The 10,433-nt window shown below is 37.9% G+C and overlaps 1 pseudogene; it reads right to left on the reverse strand.

Moving 5' to 3' along the window:
- Positions 1-2,385: 2,385 nt before the first annotated feature.
- Positions 2,386-9,929, reverse strand: LOC102824308 (annotated as a pseudogene).
- Positions 9,930-10,433: the final 504 nt, after the last annotated feature.

Raw genomic sequence — 10,433 nt, forward strand, 5'->3', positions numbered from 1 at the left:
TCTTTGTCAGAAATTCTTAAGTCAGGATTTCCAGAAGTTTAGCAGTTGAGATGTGCTTATTACCATGGTAATGAAACCTAATATAGAGTTAGTGCTATGATTAGCAACTATGAGCAGCCAATCATTTGAAAGGATTCTTCCCTAAGGGTGTGGCCTGCTCCCAATATAATGTACACATGGTAGGGACTGTCTCTCTCTTCCATTGAGGACCTGGAACTCTGCAATTTGTAAGTCATTTCCTTGAAAATCAACTTCTCTTTATATATATACATATATATGTTTCATTGTATGCCTAAGACACTGTATTTGAACATGCTGTTGCAACTACTGTGTCAATCCATTTCATTGAAATTCTTTTCTATACCAGATCTCATTGAGCTCTTCTTCAGGGACTGGTCTCTCCTGATAACATGTTCAAAGTATGTACGATAAAATCTCTTTATATTTCCATCTAAGGATCATTCTGGCTGTACTTCTTCCAACATAGACTTGTCCATTCTTCTGAAAGTCCATGGCGTTCAGTATTCTTTGCCAACATCATAATTCAAATGCATCAGTTCTTCTGGTCTTCCTTCTTCATTAATTAACTTTAGTGTGCATGCATGAGGCTACTGAAAATACCCTAAGTATGGTGAAAGGATACAATCCTGATGTACACTTTCCCTGATTTTACATCACACAGTATCCACTTTTTCATCTTGAACAATTATCTCTTGGTCTAGGTACAGGATCCACATGAGCGTAATGAAGTGTTCTAGAATTCACATTCTTGCAATGTTATCCATAATTTGTTATATCCACACAGATGCCTTTTTAAAGAATTTTTAATAAAATTTTTCTGATATTCTCTGCTTCCAGGTAAGATCCACTTGACTTCAGCAATGATATTGCTCATTCCACATCCTCTTCTGAATCTGGTTTAAATTTCTTCCAGTTTCTTGTTAATGTGCTGCCACAATTGTGTTTAAATTATTTTCACCAAAATTTTATTGGAATGTGATGTTAATAACGTTATTCAATAATTTCTACATTTTGTTAGATTACATTTCTTTGCAATCGGCACACATATGAATCACTTCCAGTCAATTGGCTAGATTGAGTGCATCCAGTGTTGCATTCATTTCTTTAAACATCTCAGTTCTATCCATTCCTGGAGTCTTGTGTGGTTTTTTTGCCAATGCCTTCAGTAAAGCTTGGATATCTTCCTTCAATACCATTAGTTCTTGATTACATACTTTCTACTGAAATGGTTCAATGTTGACCAATTCTTTAGGGTACTCTGACGCTGTATTTTTCCTTCCAACTTCTTTTTTTTTTTTAACATTGCATTTTCTTTTATTTATTTTTATTTTTTACTTTGCTAGTTTATTTAATCCTTAAAATGACCTGGGATTGGCTTTTGTCTAATTGATGGAGAGTCGACCATTACCCTAAGGATTTTATCAACCAGAATCTTACTCCTCAGAACAATTGTGAGAGAAAGGGATTATTATTATCATCATTATTCCCTTTTTTTTAAAAAGTTTTTATTGTGAATTGAGTGATAATTTACCTGGGATAACATCGGTTTTACACCATCATTTCATTGCAATGATTACAATCTCTTCCATGCATCAACATTCAACAGTATTTGCTTCTAGTCCCTCTGTTGTTGGTTTTTTTTTTTTTTTTTTTTTGATGGGGGAGAGGGGGAGTATGGGGAATGTACACAAAAACACTTAGGAATATATAATCATTTAAACAACCAAAGAGCACATTATGCAAGCCTGCCTCCTGGCCAACAGCTCTCAGTCTTTCTCTTTCCATGAGTCTAGCATCCTCAGCTGCCCGATATCTCCATATCCTCATCTCTGCCTCCATCTTTGGTGTTGTTGCTTCTCTGGATAGGGTCCCGCATTCTGCAAATGCTTCTCTCCCTTGATGGCATTAGGGTCCTTTCATTTTCTTTTGATACTTCCTGAATCATTTAATAGTTAAACCAAAGAATCCTTCAAAATGTTAATGTTGTGATTGAATTTTTCTTCAGTTATTGAGAAATGCCAAGTATGCTCTTCCCTTTTGGTTTCCTAATTCCAGAGCTTTGTACATTTTATTATAATATTTTACTTTGTCTTCTTGTGTTGCTCTTTGAAATCTTTGTTAATCTGTTTTACTTTATCATTTCATTTAAAATACACATAATCGATTGCTCAGTAATTTACCTTCTAGAAATTTATTCTAAAAACTGTTGGGCACAGATTTATGCTCAAAGATAGTTACTATGGGGGAAAAGGAAAACAATGGCCAAGCAAATACTAAAAGATAGTTACTCTGGGGGAAAAGGAAAACAATGGCCAAGCAAATACTAAAAAAAAAAAGTTTCTAGTTCTCCTGTTTTTTGTCTACTTAATGCAATAATATGTCCAGCAGAGCTAAATTGATCTTTTCATCTGTGACACAGTGAATAAAGCTTTCTATGACACCATGAATAATAATTTCAGCAGAAGCATTGTGTGCAGGGGAAGGAAAATCCATATCCAGAATAAGTGTCCATTCCAGTAAGAACAAACACTGCCGTTTTCATAATGGAAGTGCTCCAGTGTGGCTGATCTCCACAAGGAAGGGTCCCATGTCTGGGACTCAGTGTTGGTTTCTGTTGCTGGCAGATTGGGCACTCAGTAGTGGTTGTAGTCAAGTTAGCCATGGTGAGTGGTGGAAGTCCATGCTGCTAAGTCCATGCATAACCTCCATATCTGCCACCATGACCACTTTGTTCATGAGCCCATTGGGAGTGATTGGGAAAAGAGCATGATTAGTTTCCATAGAATGTATCATCCTGTCCACTTGGTTGCTAAAATCCTCCTCTGCTTAGGAAACCCTATGGTGGACTTTCATATGAGATACAAATATTTTCACTTTTTTTTAACTCATTCAGATAGGTCTATCCACATACCTCTTCCCCACACCTCCTTGTCACCAATTATCCAATCATGTTCTTTCCAAGTCACTGACCACCAGCCCAACCATTGATCACAGCCCATCAGTATACAGTTGCACATTTGGTCATTTATCCTTGCAAGCAAAATGAACAGCTAGGTGCACTGTTCGAAGTTCTGCCCATTGGAAGGAGCCCCCTTTACCGTTATCTTTCAGGGTAGTCCCAGAGAGGGGTTGTAGTGCTGCTGCTGTCCACTTCTGAGTGATGTCTGCATATCGTGCAGAACCTGTGAAAGAAGCATGAATTTTCTCTTCCTTCATCAACTGATCATAAGGACCTCCCCAGGAGACCATAGGTGTAACCTGGGAGAGGGAAAATAATGTGACAGTGGCACCATGGGCATTTGGGCCACTTCTTTTTGCAACTTGCTTGTGCTTCCAAGTCCTGTTCAAGCCTGATCGCGCATATATCCCTTTCATTTAATGATGACACATTTCTGAGCATGTCCAACTTTATGACTCTGTGAGTCAGACTGTACCAAGTTCATAATGGGTAGCTCCAGTTGCATGATGACTTGGTGGCCCATGGTTAGGCATTCATTCAGTCTCTACTAGGGTCCAGTAACAAACCAAAATCTGTTTCTCAAAGGGAGAGTAGTTATCTGCAGGGGACGGCAGGGTTTTGTTCCCAAATCCTAAGGGTCTGCACTTTGATTCACCAATAGGGAACTGCAAAAGTGTCTAAACTGCATCTTTATCTGTCACTGACACTTCAAGCACCATTGGATCTGCTGGAGCATATGGTCTAAGTGGCAGAGTGATTTGCATAGCAGTCTGAACCTGTTGCTGAGCCTTTTCTTGTTGTGGGCCCCACTCAAAATTAATAGCTTTTCGAGTCATTTGATAAACAGTCTGGTAGCACATCCAAATGAGGGATACGTTGCCTCCCAAACCCAAAGAGGTCCACAAGGCATGCTTCCTTTTTAGTTATGGGAGGGGCTAGATGCAATAACTTTTCCTTCACTTTAGTAGGAACACCTACATGCCCCACAACACTGAACCCCTAGAAATTTTATTGAGGTGGAAGGTGCCTGAATATTTGTTGGCTTACTTTCTTACACTTTAACACACAGATGTTTTATTAGTAAGTAACTGACCCAGAGTTCTTCCTCTTGTACAAATTAAGTAAATGTTTACTAGGTTTCCTATTTGTTTCACTCTTAGGGACACTCTACCATAAGTTCACACTAGTCAGACTATTCTGATTACTGATTTGATTCTGCTGTCCATTATGGTAACCATGTCCACCTTGTCTTTGTCAATTAAGTATTGCCACTTGGCCTGTACCATAATGGAGTCCAATCAATCCCATTATGGTTAGGTGTCTTAATTGAATTAAAGCAGTTGTCAAATCTGACCTATGTAATATAACAATCACAGCAGTCTTCAAGGATGCTGGGGCCCCCTTCACAAATTTGTTCCTCACTATTGTGAAAGGTATGTCCTCTGGGAACTCCATGTATGGACTTATGGGTTTTTCCTGATAAATTACTCTAAGATGCCAATATCCCCTACAGAATATCAAGGCAGATCTGGTGCTTTAACTTGATGTATTGCAGGCCAGGGTGCAATCCATGCTTCAGTGAACCATCCAAATAAACGATTAGATCCTCTCGAGCTGAAACATTGGATAAAGAATCTGTGCTTAGTGACCCAACCCTATGTTCTTTGCACCATTATCCCACACCCTACATAGCCATTCCCACACATATTCTTCTGGTTTCTGTTTATAAATATTAGAAAAATCAAGCAGTTCCTTTGGACTGTAACATACTTCTTCCTGGGTCACAAATTGTACTTCACCTTTTGGGGTTCTCTGAGACTTAAGTTTAGTTATAGATCTGTTGCATAAGGTCAATTCTGACTCATATGACCATCTGGTGACTTTGGTGACTTGAACCACTTACCTTGTGGTTCAAACCAACCTTGTGGTCAAGTACTTATCTTGCAGTGCCATACCAAGACTCCAGTTATAGGTATAGAAGCAATAATTGGTGGAGGTGCTTCTTGGAAACATTCAGCAATGTCTTGCAAGATATCTACCTTAGGTGATGCCCCAGACAGTGTCTCAGGCACCATCTCAGCAGACACATTTGAGTTAATGTCATCGAGTGGGCAAAGGAGACATTTCTACTAATAATGGAGTAATTTCTTCAGATGGGAGGGGAGGGATTGTTGACAAGAGTGATTCAATGGACTCTGTGGGTTCCTTTATGTTCTCAGCTTCTTGATTATCTGACCAAATGTCCCCATCCAAAGTTTCGGGATCCCGCTTCTTCCCAATAACTTACCTCACTTTAGCATCAGACACCATTCCAGGTTGGGAGTTGAGCCAGCATTATAATCCAACCACTCTTACAATAAGACTCTGGGTTTGGTGTTTGGCAGTATAGGCTCTGCTGCTATAGGAAATTAGACTTTCTTTTAGGGCACAAATGAAAACTTTGAGATCTCTTATGTGGCACTTGAGCTGTCTTCTTAGCCCTAAGTGCATCTCTTTCTTTTACCACTTGCGCTATTTTAAGTTGGACCAATCAACCAGCTTCTCTAAATTTCTATCCTGACAAAATTACAGAAAAGTTTCATACACACGATCACTGAAAGCTTCACTTTTCTGGAATACATGATCTAGCAGTGGTGATACTTTGTGTATTAATATTGCCACCTTACACCATGGACTAGCAGTACCCTTGTCTTTACTAGTGGAGGCCTCTACTACTGTGTCAGATTGCCACAGCACAGATGAAGCATCCTGTTCAATCCTACTATCCCTCTAAAGAATTAGTGGGGAGCAAGCACAATACACATACAAAAGGAGCCAGAGAACAGATGTGAAACCAGGCAAGATTTATTAAGCATAGATGTTCTCGCAGAGATGAGAACAGGCTTCCACCCCAGTCATTGAGTGAGTTGCTGGTTCACTTTTTATGCTGCTGTCTTTGGGGGCAGGTTCTAGGTCTCCTGATTAACGTTCTCCAATCAAAATTTAGGGTCCATAATTGGTCCTTTCTTCCTATGTCTGAGTTACTTTTTCCCCATTACTTTAGTCTGCTATAATTGCACTAATAAACTAACCATGATGATGATTTATTATAATGGTATCATGATTAGTCCTTTTTCACATCAGATCAGTCCTATTTTTCTCTGTGCATGCCTGATTTTGGTGAAAGTCCCCTGTTCTGTTTTTCCTTTTATTAGACTCTCCTGACAGGTCAGGACATTTCCTACATTGTTTGTGTTTTTTGTGATCAGCCCCTTTTCCCTGTTTTAACTACCTAACAAGATTATCATTTGGTGGTGGTTGGTATGTTGCTATAATTTTGGAAACCAAGCATTTAAAATACCATGGTCATCCATGGTTGAGAGGTTTCAGTGGCACTTCCAGTCTAAGACAGACTAGAAAGAAAGTACTGGCTATTTACTTTTGAAAATTAGTTAATAAAAACCTTATAGATCACAACAGAATATTATTTGACATAGTGGTAGAAAGGGAACCCCCTAAGTTGAAAGGCACTCAAAATACGTAATGGTAACAACATCATTGTGAAAATGATACGGGACTGAGCAATACTTCATGCTGTAGTACATGGTGTCACCATGAGTCAGAGCTGAGTCTATGGCAACTCAAACAAAATGCATCCAATAATAGCTGCATTACAGAGCTTTTATGAGCCTTAAATAATCCCCACAACTATCATTATTATGAAACATGCTTGCCAAATATTTGAATGTACTATAATTTTCAAAATTTTATTTGAAATATAATGTGAATTATTTTTTAAAATTATATTTCTATAAAAATATTTTTCAGTATGTATAATACTCTATTAATAAATACGATTCACACTTAATTTCCATTCATTATGAAGATAATTGCAATGCTTACTGATTGTGAAGGATTTTTTTTTTTTTTTTTTGGCAGTTATTTCCAGAAATGAATGGCTAGAAACAGCAAGGGGAGACATCAGTAAAATCCTGGAGTTGGCAGGAACATTAAGAGTCCTCTAATTTTCTGTGGCTCTTTAGCCTCTGTCTTGCCTAGCCCAAAGTCTAAGGAATTCAGTAGTGACCCTAGTGGAATTTTTGATGTGAATTTGGTCTGACAGAGAATCACTGAGAATCCATATCCATTTTGTATCCCATGTTCTGTGTTGTTACTATTTTCTTGATGGTCTCCTTCGTCTCCCCCTCCTTCCTTTATTCCTCCATTCATTCCTCATTTCCTTCTTATCTCCTTCTTTCTTTCTCCCCCATCCCTCCCTACTTCTTTACCTTCTTCCTTATCTTTTAAGATTGAGGGGTTTACTGGCAGCATTGGGGATTGAGAAAAAGAGAGTAGCAGGGGTCCAATTGCTTGTACTAAGATAAGTCAAAAAATAAAATGTATTTGTGATCAATAGATGACTTGCTCATCCATTGCTTGCTCACCACCAATTCTTTAGAGGGACAGTAGGACTGAACAGGATGCTTCATCTGTGCTGTGACAATCTGACAGACATAGAGGCCTCCACTAGTAAAGGCAAGGGTGCTGCTAATCTATGGTATAAGGTGGCAATATTAATACATAAAATATCACTACTGCTAGATCATGTTTTCCAGAAAAGTGAGATTCTCAGTAATACACTTGTCTCAGCCTCATCATGTTACCTTAAGAAACTGATATATTTTGTGCCATGAGAAAAAATGATTTTGAAGTGAAGGCTAACATGAAAATTTTAACATAACTCAAGTGGCCACCTTCCCAAATCATTGAAGCTTAGTAACAAGTTTATAGGAATGCTGTCCCACATAAAACAATAGATTTAGACGGCTCAAATATTTTAAGGAAGGTCAGGAAGACCTCAAAGACAAGTCAAGAAAGGGAAAACTGAACTTCAACAGCAAAAATGAATAATCTGTGGCTGAAGCCCAGAAACTAGTGGAAGAAGACCATACTATTGACTGGTAGCTACTGAACGTGGGACCACACAGGGTTTGGCATTTTCAGTTTTAAGAAAATGTCTTAGCCTTAGCAAGTTTTCACCTCAATGAGTTCAAAAGTAAGTAGCTCTAAGAGCTGATCTTGCCATCAGTTGTATCAGAGAAGAATCTTGGACTTAGCAATACAATCCAATCAAAGCAGTGGCTTCCAGGGTGATTTGCTACGCCAGTGAAATAGCATATTTCTCAAGAACAGAGAGGCCAGCTCAGAAAGTTATGTTGACTGCTTTTTGAGATCCCACCTTGATAGATTTTCTTGAGGGACAAAGGACAATCATGGAGTTATTTATGAAGAAGTTTTAAGAAAATGGGAAACTGCATTGGTGAGAATGAGGCCAGGAAATTTGTGCAGAGTATGTTTTTAATGCTATTACAACAATGCTCCTGATAATTCTTCTCGATAACAAAGGATGCCCTTCCAGAACTTCATTAGGAAACCTTACGCCATCCACTCTGTAGCCTGATCTTGTTTCTTTAGATTTCTTTGTGTATCAAAGTTCAAAGAACATTTCAAAGGAAAATTATTTGAGGTTCCTAATGCCAAAACTGACATTTTGGAGTGATGTAAATCAGAGTGCAGAATTCTTTGGGGGAAAGGTTAGAGAGATAAAACTACTGTATACACTTAGGTGTGGGATATGTCAAGAACCAATAGCTTTTAAAAAAAAAATCTTGATATTATTAAAAACATTATTTTGATATTTTTGTTTAATATGGGTTTATACGATTTTTTTTTTTTTTTGGAATGAGATCCAGAACACTCTAGACTTAGTTCTGTTCAAATGATTGCTTATTGTTCTATGGACATGTTCCTTGTAAGCACCTGTACTCATGAACAAGTAGCTGTCATTTGAACAGACAAGAGAATATTGTCCATAGAACAAGTAGCTGTCATTTGAACAGAACAAGAGAATATTGAATTTTTTTGAGAAAGGGGTTTGTTAGGGTGTATCCTTTCACCATACTTATTCAATCTGAGCAGATAATCTAAGAAGCTGGGTTATATGCAGAAAAACGTGATATCAGGATTAAAGGGAGACTCATAAACCTGCAATATGCTGATAACACAATCTTGCCTCCTGGAAGCAAAGAGAACTTGAAGTACTTGATGATGAAGATCAAAGATTACAGCCTTCACTATGGATTACAACTCAATAGAAAGAAAATGAAAATCCTCACAACTGGACCAACAAATAGCATCATCATAAATGGAGAAAAAATTACAGTTGTCCAAGACTCCATTTTGCTTGGTTCCACAGTAAACACGTATGGAAGCAGTAGTCAAGAAATCAAGAGACATATCGCATTAGACAAATCTGCTGCAAAAGACATTTTTAAAGTGGTCAAGAGCAAAGATACCACTTTAAGAACAAAGTTGCACCTAACCCCAAGCCATGGTATTTTCAATTGCCTCATATGCACGTGAAAGTTGGACAATGACTAAGGAAGACCAGAGAAAATTAATGCACTTGAAATGGTGTTGAGGAAGAATATTGAAAATACCATGGACTGTCAGAAGACTAAAAGAAAATTCTGTGTTGGAAGAAATACAACCAGAATGTTCTTTTGAAGCAAGAATAGTGAAACTCTGTTACTTGTACTTTGGACATGTTGACAGGTGGGATCAGTCTCTAGAGAAGGACAACAGTCCTGGTAAAGTAGAGGGTCAGCAAGAAAGAGGAAGATCTCCAGTGAGATGAATTGGCACAGTGGCAGTAGCAATGGGCTCAAACATAACAACAAATTTTGAGGATGGTATGGGATCAAGCAGTGTTTAGTTCTGTTGTACACTGGGTTCCTATGAGTTGGAATGGATTCAATGGCACCTAACAACATCAACAACTACAGCAACATGATTTTGTAACAAAACTTACTGATGTTTCCTCCTATGTTGACCCTTAAGCATACCTCTTACTTTCTGTTAGAATTTCAAGTCCATTTTTTTGTGGCTCTTGGGGTTCCAGATTGCTCATGGGATCTTCAAAGTCATGTATGACTTATCCTCAGCATACATTTCGTGTCATTCATCCACTTGTTTCCTGTCTGCAAAAAATTTTGAAAATTTTTTCTGTCCTCTTGAGTCTTCCCCATTCTCTGTGTCCTTATGAACAACACTTTTTGCATATGTTTACTATCTTTTTCCTGGGGCTTGGGGAAGAAAATGAAATTAACATGTGTTATCAATATGTCATGCCTCATCCACTACTTTGGAAAGAACAAGTTTAAAAATCTAAACAGTAAGATTTAACTAGATATGAATAGTAAAAAAAAACACAAATAAATTTTTAAAAATAATTTCAAGTAAAATATGTGTAAGAACTGTCATTTTCAGTTTCTGGAGAGCATTGCATACATTTATTTGAGCACTTCCATTCCATAGCTCTTAAAATAATACAGAAAACTGCTTGAATATTTGTCAAAAGAAAAGCACATTCTTTTCCCAGGAAATTTGCCATGCAAAACCTTATTCCTAGAAT

Source organism: Chrysochloris asiatica, unplaced genomic scaffold (genome assembly GCF_000296735.1).
Source record: "Chrysochloris asiatica unplaced genomic scaffold, ChrAsi1.0 scaffold00294, whole genome shotgun sequence".
Lineage (NCBI taxonomy): Eukaryota > Metazoa > Chordata > Mammalia > Afrosoricida > Chrysochloridae > Chrysochloris > Chrysochloris asiatica.